Source organism: Lissotriton helveticus, chromosome 1_1, assembly GCF_964261635.1.
Source record: "Lissotriton helveticus chromosome 1_1, aLisHel1.1, whole genome shotgun sequence".
Classification (NCBI taxonomy): domain Eukaryota; kingdom Metazoa; phylum Chordata; class Amphibia; order Caudata; family Salamandridae; genus Lissotriton; species Lissotriton helveticus.
Window position 1 is genome coordinate 1,915,070,899 of NC_136057.1, and position 17,799 is coordinate 1,915,088,697.

Here is a 17,799-nt window from a genome sequence, read left to right on the forward strand (position 1 = left end):
AGGAGAAGAGGAGGCTCTGTTGCCTGCGGGTTCGTCAACCCCAGTGCACCAGCCTGAGGTGGAGGTCGAAGTCGAGAAGATTCCGCTCCCTCGAGAGCAACCTGTGGGCTCTTATCCAGCTTTTCCTGCTCCAGGTCAGGACCCTACTCAGTTCCTCAATGCTATGTATGGAGTGTATTCAAGGGCTATGTACCCCTCTGGTGCACCGGTTGGTCCCATGGGTCCATTAGCATACAATCTGGGTATCCCCCAGACTTACGTTTCTGCGCCTTTTATGCCATTCATGCCTGCTCCGACGCCGCCTTGGCTTTTCTCGGTGCCTTCGACGCCAAGACCTTCGACGCCGACACCCTCGACGCCGAATCCAATACGACCTCTTGTTCAGCGGTCTGGTCCTCCGGCTTCGGGCTCGACGCCGGCTCTGGCTCTAACGGAGTCGATTCCAGATCCGTCGACTTCATTCATGAAGGAAAGGTCGAGGCGTGAGACACAGAGACTTCTGGAAGAGCAGAGGTACCGTGATGCAGAGATGGAAGAGGGTGAGCTGCAGAATTCAGAGGATCTTTTCGATGATCTGAGAGAGGCTAGTGGTCTTGAGCTGTCTCCTGATTGAGATTTGGCCTCTGTTTCTGACGCCCCTTCTAAGGATGTGACACCTTATCACGTAGTTATGAGGAAGGCTGCATACTTATTGAATATAACACTTCCTACTGCAGAGTATAAAACTAATATACTGACTGAGGTCCTTCATTCACCTACCTCTGTGGTCGAGCCTATGCTCCCTTTCAATGATGCTTTGGCGGAGCCTATATCTGAGGTTTGGAAAAGACCGCTTACAACCCCTGCTGTTTCGAGGGCAGTTGCGAGAAGGTACAGGGTGGCGCCTGGTGACCCGGACTTTTTATCCACGCACCCCTTACCAGAGAGCGTGGTTGTGCAGGCAGCCTTCTCAAAAAAATCTGCGGGCGCTTTTCCGCAGGTTCCTGGGGATAAGGAATCAAAGGAGCAGGACCAGGCTGCAAAAAAAGTCTTTTCCTCGGCAAGCAAGGCGCTCAAATCGACTAATGTGTTATGGGACGCTATATCCAATCGTTGATGGATTGAGTCAAACAGCTGGTTCCAAAGCTTCCTGAGGAGGATAGGAAGGATTTTCAGGAGGTGATTTCTGACACTCTGGCTGCTGCTAGACACGTCATTCAGAGTGGTCTGGACACTGCTGACTCTGTGGCAAGAGTGATGGGTTCTTCAGTGGCCACAAGAAAGAGCGGCATGGCTTAAATCCTCTGAATTCTCTGCGGATGTCCAAGCTGCCTTGATGGATTTGCCCTTTGATGGGTCAGGATTGTTTGGAAAGAAGGCTGATGCTGCTTTAGAAAGGTTCAAGGACAGCAGAGCGACAGCGAGATCTTTGAGCCTACAGTTCAGAGGTTCTGCGGGGAAGAGGTTCAGAGGTTTTGGCAGGTCTTCCTTTCGGACCTACAGGCAGCCACAACAGTAGCAGCAGCAAAATACGCTGTACAAGTCATACAGAGGCAGGCAAAGAGCTCGTCCTAGAGGTCGTCAGGTCTCCTCCTCCTCCTCTACCTCTTCCCAACCCCCTGCCACCACAGCAAAGCAGCCCTAGATCCGCCATTCCGGATCATGTGGGCCCAGTGGGGGGCCGGCTTACCCTTTTTCGACGAGATTGGGAATTGATTACATCGGATCTTTGGGTTCTCAGTCTCGTGGAGAATGGGTATGCTCTTCCCTTTTGTGAATTTCCCCCTAATTACCCTCCTTGCCAAGGTTTTTGTGCGGAGGATCACCTGCTGCTCTTGCAGGAAGAAGTCCTGGCTCTGTTCAGAAAGGGTGCTATAGAGGTGGTTCCAGAGCAGGAGAGGGGTTAGGGGTGCTACTCCCTGTATTTCCTGATCCCCAAAAAGGATGACAGACTTCGTCCAATCCTGGATCTCAGGATCTTGAACCTTTACCTTATGCAGGAGAAGTTCAAGATGCTCACCCTTGCGCAGGTTCTTAAAGCGCTGCTGGAAGAAGACTGGATGGTGTTGATCGACTTGCAGGATGCGTATTTCCACATCCCCATTCTGAAGTCGCACAGGAAGTATCTCCGTTTTACGGTGGGATCGCAGCACTACCAGTTTGCGGTCCTTCCGTTTGGTCTTACTACTGCGCCGCGAGTCTTCACCAAGGTGATGGCAGTGGTGGCTGCACATCTCAGAAGGTATGGGGTTCCAGTATCCCCTTATCTGGACGATTGGCTGATCAAAGCAGAATCTCCATCATCTGCAAGTCACAACTCAGTTGTTGTACAGGTTGGGTTTTTCAATAAATGTACCCAAATCTCACCTGGTGCCCCCACCGCAATCTGTTCATAGGTGCAGTACTGGATACCACTGTATGTCGGGCATTCCCTCCACCTCAAAGGATTCACGACATACAGGAAATGATTCCTTTATTTTACAATGGAACGGTCGTTCCAGTCCTGAAGGTCCTTCGTCTGCTCGGTCTGTTGGCTTCCTGCATTCTGCTGGTCAACCATGCACGCTGGCATATGAGGGCACTCCAGTGGTGCCTCCGCAGGCAGTGGTATCAACACAACGGAGATCTCAGGGAGTCCATCAAGATCTCCAGAGAAACTGCAGCGGATCTGTCTTGGTGGAGTGTGGAGGGCAATCTGTCTCAAGGAAAGCCTTTCCAACTTCCTCTTCCAACTTCCTCCAGCGGTAGCCACAGTGATAACGGATGCATCCACTCTAGGGTGGGGTGCTCATCTGGGGGATCTGGAGATCAAGGGTCTATGGGTTGCTTCACATCAACCTTCTGGAATTGCGGGCGATACGTCTGGCGCTCAAGGTCTTCCTCCCTTCCCTTCGCGGGCGGTCTGTTCATGTCCTGACGGACAACACCACTGCGATGTGGTATGTAAACAAGCAGGGAGGAGTAGGGTCGCAGTGTCTCTGCAGAGAGGCTCTGCGTCTCTGGTCCTGGGTTCAGGATCATCAGATTTGTCTGATGGCAAAGCATCTGGCCGGAGTTCTGAACGTGCGTGCAGACCGTCTCAGTCGGCAGTTCTCAGCCGACCACGAGTGGAGGCTTCATCCAGAGGTAGTTCGTCACGTCTTTCGGATGTGGGGGACTTCTCAGGTGGTTTTTTTTTTTGATAAGAGGAGCACTCAATGTTTACCTGAAATTTTATATTATTTTTGCAAATTATAAAATTTAACCCTAAGCGTGCAGCTGAGGTAGCACGTCTGTCCTGTAACGTGCCTCTATAGAACAACCTTATCTTAAGTGTATGCAACACTTAACCTTAGCGCACTGTTGCTTTTTAGCGGAAACCGCTGTACATATAAACTCTTAAAACAGTCTCAAATTTGTTTCAAAAAATACTTATATTTTTACATTAGTGAGCAAATGTTTTCTCTCAACCATTTACATGAGTTTAACAACAAAAATCCATTGTTTAATCAACACAAATGTTTATATCATCACATTTCAAAAATAGATGTCAATTCTTTAGACTTTTAACATTTCTTTCTGTCTGTGCCCAATGCATTTCGAGCTCAATAGAGCTCTTCTTCGGGGGCCTGTGGAAATGAAATACAAAATTCAATAACTCAATCTTCTCTGTAGCATATGCATACAATACAATGAAGCAACCATATGTTATTATTGAAAACGGTAACAATACTGCAAAAACGAAGCCTTCACCAACACCTCTGTGTATGTGAAAATCAAAACGCTGAAATCAACTTACAAAAGTCACGCTCCTCTACGACTTTATCCTTCTGTAGGCAAACAAGACACAAAAGCAAAGTAATCTCTCTAACCCTATTGTAAAGTGTAACAGACCAAACGGAGAACGGAACCTAAAATCTTTCTTACCTTGAACACAATGAACCCAGTGTTCAAACAAATGTCTCACGCACCCAGTAATCGTTCTCCTCCTACAAATGACAAGAAAACCAACAGCTATAAACCGGGATAAGTCACCCTGCGGTTGAGCTTATCAACCACGCTGCCTCACGCTGCAAAGCTCACCTTGCTCTTCAATCCTGATCAACTGCAAACAACTCTCTCTTGCTATAACCGCTACTCCTCGGGAACAGTGAATGCTGAGTGACTAGGTTCTCTCGTGTCTATACACGGAGCCGATAATCGACATAAAAAACGGACATGAAAACAGACTGAACGTTCAAAACTCCACTAGCTGGTCAGCGCCATACTGGAATGGTGTCGAATCTGACAATCAAAGCGTTATAAACTACAAAACTGCGTGACTGAAAGTAAAAAAGTGGGGAAAGATAAATAAATAAATGTGAGGAAAAATAAAAGCACGTAATGGTGCAGTCATAGTTACCGATCAGAAAAATATAACTTTAGCAATAAAATACAGACATCATACTCGGCACAGCATCCTTGGATGAAGGGGAATCATAGAAAACATGATAAATCGATTTTTTCATTAAGACCCTTCGGTTCCTGTGTAGATAAATATTTAATCCAATGAATTTCTCTCTGGAGGAGGGATCTGGTGAGATCAACCCCCTCGTGTGTCTTGACTACCTCCAGAATGGAAAACCTAATCTGGGCTATGCTATGACTGTTCTCATTCCAATGTTTGGCTAAATTGCTTTTTATGTTCTTGTTTCTGATAGTGCTTTTATGTTCTGAAATCCTCGTCTTCAGTTTTCTTTCAGTTTTTCCTGTGTACATTTTTCCACAAGGACATTTTATGTAATAAATCAAGTTTTTAGAATTACAATCTCCATTATGGTGTAGATTTATTTCTCTCCCAGTTTGTGGATGGTGTAACAATTTACCTTCAATCACATTGGAGCAATGTACGCAATTTTGACATTTCCTCATGCCTCTGTAAGTTTCTTGTGTTTCTCTCGTCGGGGTCATCAACAACTCCTTTAGGTTTTTAGATCTTTTATAGGCAAAGATGGGCTTGCTGTTAAATATCCCATTAAAGTCCGCTTCGTTCTTTAAGAGATCCCAATGTTTGTATATGATAGTTTTAAGCTTCTGAGATGTAGTTGAGAATTTAGATACAAACACTTGTCTTTCCTGGAGTTTTTTGGGTTTTTGAATTAACAAGTTATCTCTGCTGTATGCTTCAATTCTGTGTCTAGCTTTCTTCAACACCTCTTCAGGGTATCCTCTATCTTTATATCGTTGATGTTGCAAATGTAGGTTCTTTTTTTATTCATCCTCATCAGAACATATTCTCTTTATTCGCATATACTGCGATACCGGTAAATTATCTTTAAGATTCTGAGTATGAAAGCTTTGATAAAGTAATGAGTTGTTTACATCAGTCGCTTTTCTATATATCGTTGTATGAATTTGTAGCTCTTCAATGTTAACTAAAACGTCCAAGAACGGTAATTCCTTTTCACTGATGGCATAGGTGAATTCGATATGCTCTGAGCATTGATTTAACCTTTCAATTTCTGATTCCAGACTTTGTTTGGTTCCTGACCACATCACAAAAATGTCATCTATAAACCTCCTATACAAGGTGGTATGATCATTCCAAAATTTATTGCTATAAATATAATCAGCCTCAAATTTAGCCATAAAGGTATTGGCATATGCCGGGGCCCCGGCAAATCCCATGGATGTTCCATGTTGTTGAAGAAAAAACTTAGATGACCATTGAAAATAACTATGGTATAGGCAGAAATGTAGCAGTTCTAAGATGAATACTTTGTTTGCTCTTACTGATGTTTGTTGTAGCAGAGCCCATTCTACGGCTTCCAGTCCAGCCTGGTGGGGAATAGAAGTGTACAAAGACTTGACGTCTATAGTACACAATAGTATGGGGCTCGTCATGTTGACATTTTTTAATGTCAAAAGAAAATCATTGGTGTCCTTTGTATAAGATGGCCATTGTTGGACGAATGGTTGCAAGAATGTGTCAATATACTGACCGAGGGGTTCAAAGATAGTACCACACCCGGTCACGATGGGGCGCATGGGTGGATCTAAAAGATTCTTGTGCACCTTCGGGAGCATATAGAGGGATGGTCTTCTCGGGTTTTGCACTGTAAGGAATTGTTTAGTCTTGATGGTTATCTGACCTAGATCCAAGGCTTTGATCAAAATTTCATTAAGTGCCAATTGTAATTCAGCTATCGGGTCTATCTCTAGTTCCAAATACGTCATGGTATCTTCCACATGATCATTCACTTTGTTGTTGTACATTGATCTGTCCATTACCACAATGGCGCCTCCCTTATCTGCTTTTTGTATGTAAATGTTCTGATTTTCTTGAAGGCCCTTTATAATGGATCTGTCATAAATGGAAACATTTTTTCTTTTTGATTTTCTCAAGTTTAGACTCTCCATGTCATTGATGACTGAATTCTCAAAAGCGTCCAAAATCTTGTGGGATACGGGGGCTTGAAATTTGGATTTCGGTTTGAATTCTAAAAATTCTGGTTCTTCTTTGGCTGTTTGTGCTGGTACTACATTCGTAAAAAAATGTCTAAGTTTAAGAACCCTCATGAACTTGTAAAATGCAACCTCATTCTCCAGTTTATTGGTGTCATACGTTGGAACAAACCCTAAGCCTTTATTCATCACTCTCATTTCGTCATTGGTTAATTCAGTTTTGGATATGTTTAGGACCAAATTTACTTCGTGCTTCTTGTTCGAACTCCTTCTACCTCCTCTCCTTGTTTTGATTGCTTTTTTGTAGTTGTTTCCCTGGTGGTTGACTTGCATCCCCTCCCTGGGCTAAAAAAGAAGACTGGCTTGTGCTGGGTGTTTTAGTAGGATCGGTTGAAGTTTGACCTGAACTCGTTTCTACCATTTGAGTCTGGGCCGCCGGCCTGTTCGCGTTCAGTTCACTGTCAGACACTAGGCTCTCTTCTGATGTTCCCGCGGTTTTTTTCTTTGGAAATGTTCTGCGTTGGGCATAAACTTCGGCCCATGTGTACACTTCATTTAATTTATAGTCCAAAGTGTCACGTTTGAACTTCCTCAACTTTCCTTCTTGTAACTCCTTTTGGTATCTGTCTAATTTTAAATTCAAATCCTCCAGTGATTTATCCCAGTCTGTTTTGTCCATTCGAGACTCCAAGTTGTGTTTTATGTCATCGATTTCATTAGAAAGTTCATGAATAACCTTTGCCAATTCTTCAATCAATAAAAGGATCAAGTCCAACGAACATTTGTTTAAGATCGAAAACCATCTCTCCATAAACTCTTTGTTTAGGTGGAATCTGTGCAGCATTGGTTTAATAGACATCCTAAGACCACGGGGAATCCTCTTCACCCTGTGATACTGCACCAGGGTTGATGCGTGTAACTTTTGGTTTACTTCGCGTTTTGCGAGATACTCAAGTTGCTTCAATTGCTGAATAATGGTGTTGCCTTGCACATTTGAAGATTTGACATCTTGAATTAAAGCATAAATGTTGTCTGCTTCTTCGCTTGTATAAGCTAAAGTTTTAGCTCTATTGTCTGTCATGCTGGAAATTTGCTCATAGGCCATGATTTTGGTGCTCACTCCGTGTAGACAGATTCTCAAAATGTTTTTTTTTTTGATAAGAGGAGCACTCAATGTTTACCTGAAATTTTATATTATTTTTGCAAATTATAAAATTTAACCCTAAGCGTGCAGCTGAGGTAGCACGTCTGTCCTGTAACGTGCCTCTATAGAACAACCTTATCTTAAGTGTATGCAACACTTAACCTTAGCGCACTGTTGCTTTTTAGCGGAAACCGCTGTACATATAAACTCTTAAAACAGTCTCAAATTTGTTTCAAAAAATACTTATATTTTTACATTAGTGAGCAAATGTTTTCTCTCAACCATTTACATGAGTTTAACAACAAAAATCCATTGTTTAATCAACACAAATGTTTATATCATCACATTTCAAAAATAGATGTCAATTCTTTAGACTTTTAACATTTCTTTCTGTCTGTGCCCAATGCATTTCGAGCTCAATAGAGCTCTTCTTCGGGGGCCTGTGGAAATGAAATACAAAATTCAATAACTCAATCTTCTCTGTAGCATATGCATACAATACAATGAAGCAACCATATGTTATTATTGAAAACGGTAACAATACTGCAAAAACGAAGCCTTCACCAACACCTCTGTGTATGTGAAAATCAAAACGCTGAAATCAACTTACAAAAGTCACGCTCCTCTACGACTTTATCCTTCTGTAGGCAAACAAGACACAAAAGCAAAGTAATCTCTCTAACCCTATTGTAAAGTGTAACAGACCAAACGGAGAACGGAACCTAAAATCTTTCTTACCTTGAACACAATGAACCCAGTGTTCAAACAAATGTCTCACGCACCCAGTAATCGTTCTCCTCCTACAAATGACAAGAAAACCAACAGCTATAAACCGGGATAAGTCACCCTGCGGTTGAGCTTATCAACCACGCTGCCTCACGCTGCAAAGCTCACCTTGCTCTTCAATCCTGATCAACTGCAAACAACTCTCTCTTGCTATAACCGCTACTCCTCGGGAACAGTGAATGCTGAGTGACTAGGTTCTCTCGTGTCTATACACGGAGCCGATAATCGACATAAAAAACGGACATGAAAACAGACTGAACGTTCAAAACTCCACTAGCTGGTCAGCGCCATACTGGAATGGTGTCGAATCTGACAATCAAAGCGTTATAAACTACAAAACTGCGTGACTGAAAGTAAAAAAGTGGGGAAAGATAAATAAATAAATGTGAGGAAAAATAAAAGCACGTAATGGTGCAGTCATAGTTACCGATCAGAAAAATATAACTTTAGCAATAAAATACAGACATCATACTCGGCACAGCATCCTTGGATGAAGGGGAATCATAGAAAACATGATAAATCGATTTTTTCATTAAGACCCTTCGGTTCCTGTGTAGATAAATATTTAATCCAATGAATTTCTCTCTGGAGGAGGGATCTGGTGAGATCAACCCCCTCGTGTGTCTTGACTACCTCCAGAATGGAAAACCTAATCTGGGCTATGCTATGACTGTTCTCATTCCAATGTTTGGCTAAATTGCTTTTTATGTTCTTGTTTCTGATAGTGCTTTTATGTTCTGAAATCCTCGTCTTCAGTTTTCTTTCAGTTTTTCCTGTGTACATTTTTCCACAAGGACATTTTATGTAATAAATCAAGTTTTTAGAATTACAATCTCCATTATGGTGTAGATTTATTTCTCTCCCAGTTTGTGGATGGTGTAACAATTTACCTTCAATCACATTGGAGCAATGTACGCAATTTTGACATTTCCTCATGCCTCTGTAAGTTTCTTGTGTTTCTCTCGTCGGGGTCATCAACAACTCCTTTAGGTTTTTAGATCTTTTATAGGCAAAGATGGGCTTGCTGTTAAATATCCCATTAAAGTCCACTTCGTTCTTTAAGAGATCCCAATGTTTGTATATGATAGTTTTAAGCTTCTGAGATGTAGTTGAGAATTTAGATACAAACACTTGTCTTTCCTGGAGTTTTTGGGGTTTTTGAATTAACAAGTTACCGTTTTCAATAATAACATATGGTTGCTTCATTGTATTGTATGCATATGCTACAGAGAAGATTGAGTTATTGAATTTTGTATTTCATTTCCACAGGCCCCCGAAGAAGAGCTCTATTGAGCTCGAAATGCATTGGGCACAGACAGAAAGAAATGTTAAAAGTCTAAAGAATTGACATCTATTTTTGAAATGTGATGATATAAACATTTGTGTTGATTAAACAATGGATTTTTGTTGTTAAACTCATGTAAATGGTTGAGAGAAAACATTTGCTCACTAATGTAAAAATATAAGTATTTTTTGAAACAAATTTGAGACTGTTTTAAGAGTTTATATGTACAGCGGTTTCCGCTAAAAAGCAACAGTGCGCTAAGGTTAAGTGTTGCATACACTTAAGATAAGGGACTTCTCAGGTGGACCTGTTCGTCACTCGCGAGAATGCTCACTGCCCGTCATTCTGCAGCCTTCAGTTTCCGATGCAGGGAGCCTTGGGGGACGCGTTTCAGTTGAGTTGGGGCTCGCAACTACTTTACGCGTTTCCTCCCATACCCTTGATTCCTCGGGTTCTGAGGAAGATTCGCCAAGACCGGGCCCAAGTTATATTGATCGCCCCGGATTGGCCAAGAAGGGTGTGGTACACAGATATTCTCCACCTCTCCTCGTGCCCGCCGCTCCGTCTCCCTTTCAGGGCAAATCTCCTCTCTCAGATGGAGGGGCAGGTTCTACACCCCCATCTCCAGACCTTACACCTTCATGCCTGGAGATTGAACGGGGCAACCTGAATTCCTTTTCTCTCTCACATGATGTGGTGGATGTCATTCTATCGGCCAGGCGTGACGCCACCAAGTCAGTCTATTCATACAGATGGTCTAAATTTGTGACTTGGTGTGGGGAGAAGTCCATTGACCCTTTGAGGGCTCGTTTGTCAGATATACTTCTATTTGCTCTCTCTTTAGCGCAGCAAGGGTTTGCTGTGGCTACAGTTAAAGGTTATCTTTCGGCTTTGTCGGCATTTCTCTGCCTTCCCGGATCAGCTGTCCTTATTTAAATCTCCTATTGTTTTAAGATTTCTGAAGGGCCTTACAAAAAAATTTCCTCCTACTCCTTTTATTGTGCCGCAATGGGACTTGAATCTGGTGCTTACTTTTTAAATGGGTTCCCCTTTTGAACCTTTACATAATTGTCCCTTGAGGTTGTTCTCCTTTAGGACGGTTTTCCTAGTTGCAATTACCTCTTCAAGGAGGGTGAATGAGCTTCAAGCTCTTAGTTCAAAGCCCCCATTCTTGACCATTCATGGTGAACGAATGGTTCTTAGGACCAGGGCTGCTTTTCTGCCTAACGTGGTAACTCCTTTCCATCTAGGACAGTCTATTACCCTTCCTACCTTACCTTCTATCCTCCCCCTCACCCTTCCAAGGAGGAGGAGCGGCTTCACCGTCTGGACCCTAAGAGGGCGGTGAGCTTTTATCTTGATAGGACAAAGGACTATCGAGTTGATGACCAGCTGTTTGTTGGATTTGCTGGCTGCAGAAAAGGAAGAGCTGTGCACAAGCGCACACTTTCAAGATGGATAATACTATGCATCAAGATCTGATACGCCCTGGCTGGTAAGGAACCTTCAGGGGGTATAAGAGCCCACTCTACTAGAGCAAAGTCTTCAACATCTGCTTTGTCTAGGGGTGTACCTGTTGAGGACATTTGTAGAGCGGCAACTTGGGCCTCCCTCCACACTTTCACGAAGCATTACTGCTTGGATACCGAGGTGAGGAGGGACGGCCATTTTGCGCGTTCTGTCCTTCAGGACTTTCTGGTATAGGGGAGTGGACACCCTCCTCCGGGAGTGGGGACTGCTGTGGGAATCTATTCACAAGGTGAGGAATCCACTGGCAGATGTATCCATCAGAAGAACAAGTTAATTACCTTCGGTAACGCTTTTTCTGGTGGATACAGTATCTGCCTGTGTATTCCTCACTAACCCACCCGCCTCCCCGTTGTCCACTCTTCTATATCTGTGTAACTGTAATGTTAATATGTTTTTATTGTTGAAGGAAAAGTTTTATTTCAATTGCTTTTCTGCATTGGTTTCACACTCACTATGTTTGTTATCTTGACATTTGTGTACTGTGTATACTGTGTATATATCTACTGATGTCGGTCTGTCCGTGTGCCTCAAAGGCACGGAAAAAAGGGCGGAACTATTATAGAGTCGGTAACGTCAGCGGAGTCGCGCGCGGTGTCGTGCCTCTGTGACGTCGTCCACGTCGGCACGAAGCTACAAAAAGAATTTCCGAATGTTGCTGACGCAAGGGGGATATTCACAAGGTGAGGAATCCACAGGCAGATACTGTATCCACCAGAAAAAGCGTTACCAAAGGTAAGTAACTTGTTCTTTAGTCGTACCTTTCGGAAGAATTGATGAAATTCAATCTTAAGGTTAAAAGTATTAGGTACGTTCGTGGGTACAAATGACAGACCTTTTTCCAAAATCATTTGTTCCTCAGGTTTAAAGACATATTTTGACAGGTTGATAAGGGGACTCGCCTGTCTCACCAGGGGTCCTACCACCTGTAGTGTTGTCGTCTGGTCTGAATTTCCCCATGCGTTTCTTGGCGGAAATGGACCTGTTTCTTCCCCTGGCCTCTGTTCTGGTTCCACATTGGTTGGCCTGTGCCCCTCTAGTATCCCCGTCTCCTGGGTGGTCCCCAGGGGCGGCCTCTCCCTCGATAGCTCTCCCATTGTCCCTCTTCTAAAAAAGTGTTACTGGAAGGGTTGGGGTATTGGGGTGTAGCTGTACTCGTGCTGGGTGTTTCAGCCTCTCCGTCAGAGCCACTTGCCGCAGAGGAGTCGGAAAATGTGGCGTACCTCCTGTACCCTCCCCGACCTCTAGTGGAATATCTGCCCCTGGTTTCTAAGTTATAATAGTCGTCTGCCAAATAGGGAGAAGTCACCTTTTTATCATAGGATTTAATGTCCTTTTCAAGTTTTTCTAACTTGTTTGATTGGGCGTAGTTATCAAAGTCCTTCAAAGTGCGTTCAAGGCGCTCTAAGGCTTCCTTTGCGTTAGTCAGAGCCTTATCATCCACTATTTCTTTTCTAAGGTCAGAAATCTCTTTCATTAGGCGTTCCGCCTCTTTGAAAGCTGTCTCTACTCCAAGCACCATCCAGTGCCTGGAGCACTTGTTTGAGATAAAGCTGAAATTGCCCTTAAAATTCGGATTGTCCACAAAGATTGCAGGCTCGTTGCGCACCTGCAAACCTACGGGAATCACATTAGCCGGAAGAAACTTGGTTAAGGCATGGCCATGTAGGCGTGTTCTTATGAGTTTTTTCTCCAACCTCTCGAGTTTGTTAATTTTCTCCTTAAGTCAGAGGTCGATTTGAGCCTAAAAACCCACTACCCCCCTGGGTTTGGAGTAGTTTGTCAATATAGTCCTCGCTGTATGATAAGGTCTCCTTCTCAGACATATCCAGCTTATGAAACCAAAATATATTCAAAAAGTATACAAAAACAAATGTCTCAACAAAACTAGACAAAATGCACAAACTAATTACAACATATACAACCCTCGCAGGAATCCCTGCTCAGAAATGCCATTATCACAAATGGGGTAACCCTATATAGTCAAATGGACCTGGGTATCATGTAGTACAGGAAACAGTGGTCCTAGACTAATGTAACTAAAAATTCAGACAACTTTTGTCTTTGGCACATGGAATCAAAGGCACATAGAGAATAATTACTTCAAAAAAGAGAGAGGTTGATAAACCGAATTTAATTATTTAACCATTGGGTATTATTGTAGATATACATTATGATCATTGCTGATATACACTCATATGGCCACACGGTTATTACCAGAGAGAAAAAGAGTGTGAAAAAGGTAGTGCTCAGGTGAAAGGATGAACCAGAAAGAGAAACAGTAGTAGCAGCTTAGAGAGTCCTTTTATTTGTTTTATAAAGAAGGGAGCCAACATGAATTCTATGGCGGTCTCCCTGGAAACACAGGCCTACCTCACTATACACAATTGCATATAAAATGTTATTTCAACTGTTGTTAGTCACAGTGTATACATCATCTGTGCATCGTGTGTGGGGGGCAGATGTAAGGTGTAGGCCTATTCGGGGGCGTTGACGTTTCGACCCTGGTGCATAAGTGCAATTGGGGTCCTCAGCGGCGGGTCTTCCTCAGGACGGGGGTGGAGGGGTATCTGCAAACAACCGCGATCATGTAAATGCCATGGTCCAACTTAATTGAAAGTGCCCAAACAAGTGGATGTACCCCAAAAATGAAGTATGCTCACCAAGGACTGAGTCAGGTGAGTGCCAATCAAATTGGTCTTCAGGTAAACGAATGATAATTATTCCAATGCATACATCATTGAAGGGGAAACTATTCCCAAACAGCTAAGAAACCAAACAACAAAAAAACACACAATAATAATGTGGCGATGCGATTACGGCCCAAGTGAAACCTCAGTGGCATAAGGATAAGGTAAAGCAGACTCACCCGCAATTATTGAATACGCGGTGCGGGGTCTGGCAAAAGTGAACAGTGTAAAGGATCCCTTCGTGTCTCTGAAAATACAAAACGGGGCAATAGCCGGAATAAATACTAAAGGAAACATAATCTCGAGCAACTAATGAGAAAAGCCACCGGGTCATGTGTAATTACCTCATGCGTTGACTAGTGGCTCCGTGAATCTTTCCGACAGGACGTGGCATAGATCGCGCTCGCTGTGGTAGAGAATGAGCGGCAGTCTGAACCGCATTTAAGAAGAAGCGTGCACGTTGCGAAACGACGTGACCGGCATGAGAGAGTAGAAAGACTAAGATTTTACCGCCAAGTTATGTAAATAACTGACATGATTGATAGGAACAAGACAAAAGGCCACAGTGTATTAAAAATTAGCTAAGTGGTGGGAAAATTGCAGTCTGAATGTGTGAATAAGTTTAAATGTATTGCCCAAAACGTGTGTTGTGATTAAATACAAATGACAGCATAACATTACAAAAATACATATGTCATGGTCATTCTTTAGTGCATCGTATATGTAAAAAACATTAAAGCATATACTAGAGGCAGAAATGCTAATTTTTGCTAGGCGCAAAACACCGGATGTTTTAAACCAATGGAGTTAAAAAAAATTTGATGGGCGCAAAACACTGGATGTTTTAAACAAATGGAGTAAAAACATCACATGTCACCTCAAGTGGAGTTAAAAACATCATATGTCAACACAATACAATACTGTAATGTACAAAAACAATAAACAATGTGCAGAAAAGATGTTATCCGTCCCATAGTTATCGCAAAACAGCACTAACGTGCCCATGTACATTGTATATATGGACAGACAGCTAATGAAGGACAAAATATGGTACAAAACAAAATACAGTCAAGATAAATATATATAACGGAGAACATGTACACAAGTCTCAGGTTATATTTCAAGGATAAAAACCTGTAACTGGAAAAACAATGGATTAACCATTATTAAGGTTGCCTATCTGCTTAGAGATTTCCTCATGTTCGTTGAGACCCCTATTCACAGTGTCAAAGATGTGGATCCATTTGCATTCATGGACATTCATTATATTGGCAAAGTTTCCACCCCGTGGATTCGTCTGTACCTTTTCTAACACCCACTACCTCAGGCTCTCAGCCGAGTGTCCAAAAGCAATGAAATGTTCCACCAAGGGATCCCCCTGGGTGGCGCACCTTATCCTGCTGCAATGCTGTAGCATGCGGCATTTTACTTTCTGTATCGTTTGTCCTGTATATAGGAAGTCACAGGGGCATGTTATCGCGTAAATGACCCCGATGAATTGCAATTAGTGTGTTGCCTCATCAGTTCTTGACTTCCTTGGTCAGAGGGCAGGCCTTGCATGTCCCACATTTGTAATGACCCAAGACCGTGGGGATATTCCATAGGGTGGTTTGGTTATCCCTAGGCTGTTTGGGTAGTAGTGATCTTACCACGTAGTCTCTCACATTCTTGCCTTTCTTGAACGCGTGCATCGGTGGATGAGGCACAATGAGGCAATCGTGGGGCCCAGCAAAGTAAACTGGATAAATTCGCCTACGCCAAAGACTTCCCCCCACTGACGGAGCAGAAGAGGACAAGCGCAAAGGGTGCGGAGGGAGGTACTGTTCCTGCTATAACATTGGAAGACATAATGGCGGCCCTGAATCAGGTGCAAACCACGGTGGGCACAATTTCGACGGACGTGACACTTCTGCGGGCAGACCTGCAAAAAATGTCGTCTAGAGTCACAGCGGTGGAACAGGTCACGACGACGCTCACCTCGGACACCGCATCATTGCTCAAACGCGTTACGCAATTAGAAGAAGACAACAAACTACTGGCGGACAAGTTGGACGAACAAGAAGGGCGCTCCAGACGCAATAATATTCGCATAATCGGCCTTCCAGAATTGGAAGGGGGACCTGCCATGGACCAGTATGTGGAGGATCTCGTGAAAAACACACTACAACCGAAAGGCCTCTCAAAGTTTTTTCTCGGTGGAAGGGGCGCACAGGGTACCAGGTGGACAGCCACGCCCCGGGGCGCGACCAAGACCTGTTTAGCGCGTATATTCAACTTCAGGGATCGTGACGCTATTCTACAAACGGCGAGGGTGGCACCGCCCATACGGATCCAGAATTCCGAAATTTCAATTTTCCCTGATTACACGACGGCGGTGGCAGCGCGACGGAAGAGTTTCCTTGGAGTGAAAAAGACACTGAGATCCCGCGAATTGCCCTATTCCATGCTCTTCCCGGCACGCCTCAGGGTGGTGGCTGATAAAAAAAACCTGTTTTTTTGACACTCCGGAAGAGGCGCATGACTGGCTCGAAGGGTGGCGTCCGGCAGAGGGCTCCGGCAGACAGAACGGACGGCGAAGACGACAGGGAAAGACAGATGAGGCTGAACCAACCGGACATGGGGAGAACGATGAGGCCAGCATGGCCACTGACGCGGGGGAATGACCCCCACTAACACAAGGGAAGTACTTCTTTTTTCCTCTGTGAAATGTACACTGTAATGCCGAACTTTACTGGTTGGGAATCACCTCCCGTACTTGCTAACAAGACTATTGGCATAGAGCTGGGACTCTGGAACTGTTGGGGCTATATCTGGTCCTCCTTGGACTTTCACACCCCGTGCTTTTGTAGGCAACATTGTTTTTTGACAGGGTTAATGAGCACTCTGCTGAGTTGGGGTGGCGGGCAGTTTGGAGTCCGCATGGCAGGGAGGCTTGGAGGGGGGGGAAGTTTGTTGTTTCCTATGTTTTATGTTCATGCGATGCTCAGATATGTAACGAACGGCACGATGTTTTGGTTCGCAGAAACTGACTACTACCTCATTCACACACTGATCCACGGGGGCCTTGAAGACTCTAAATCTGATGATGGGGGGTGACTCACACACTGCTCTAAGAGAAGGCTCTGAGGGAGTGACCCCGTCCCTATCTATACTCACTTGGAATGTTCGAGGCCTGGGTGACAAAATTAAACGAGGCCTGGTTCTAAAATGCATTAAAAGGGAAGGTGCGGCGGTGATACTCCTACAGGAAACACACCTCACTGGCACGGCTACAAAGGCAATGGACGGATGGGGTTTTAAGATGGTGGCCCACTCCAAATTCACCTCAGGATCTAGAGGAGTTGGCGTCTTGGTTAGAAAACAATTCCCTTTACTCATACAGTCAGTTAAAGCTGACAACGCAGGTAGATTCGCTGCAATACATGCACAGTGGGAGGGGAAGCCCTTTAATATTGGCTCAGTCTACATACCACCAGCCTTGCAAGCGACGGCCCAAACGGACCTTAGCGCCTTCTTACTGGGGCTCCCTGAAGGAGACTTACTTCTTGGGGGAGATTTCAATTTGGTGGCTGATAATCTATTGGATAGAGTCCCTCCCAGGTTAGCTGCGTCTGGTGCATCACGGTTGGGGGGTTTTTTGACGGCCATGGGGCTTGTAAACCTTTGGAGGAAATACAATCCTCTGGAGCGCCAGTTCACCTACCACTCCAGCGTGCATAATAGCCTCACTAGACTTGATTATTTTCTGGGATCGGTGGGTGGCCCTGGCACGGTTCAGAGTGTAGAAATCCGGCCTAGGGGTATTTCAGATCATTCCCCTCTACTGATTACCTATGCACATCATCGGCCCAAGCGGCGTCGGACCTACCCGATCCGCTCTGGCTACCTCCACAATCCTAAGATTAAGAAAGAGCTGAAGGCGGGGACGAAACACTACTTTCAAGACAATACCAATTCCGTGTCCT

The 17,799-nt window shown here is 44.1% G+C and overlaps 1 protein-coding gene and 1 long non-coding RNA gene across 2 annotated transcripts in view; one reads left to right on the forward strand and one right to left on the reverse strand.

The window, feature by feature from the left end:
• Window positions 1-17,799, forward strand: part of SHCBP1L (SHC binding and spindle associated 1 like) — a 1,483,415-nt gene that overhangs the window by 1,097,292 nt on the left and 368,324 nt on the right. The window lies entirely within an intron of this gene.
• On the reverse strand, window positions 7,887-8,526 carry LOC144775677 (uncharacterized). The gene is made up of 3 exons (XR_013600559.1): window positions 8,441-8,526; window positions 8,285-8,371; window positions 7,887-7,986 (listed from the first exon to the last, which is right to left on the reverse strand). It is a non-coding gene; the product is annotated as an uncharacterized LOC144775677 (long non-coding RNA).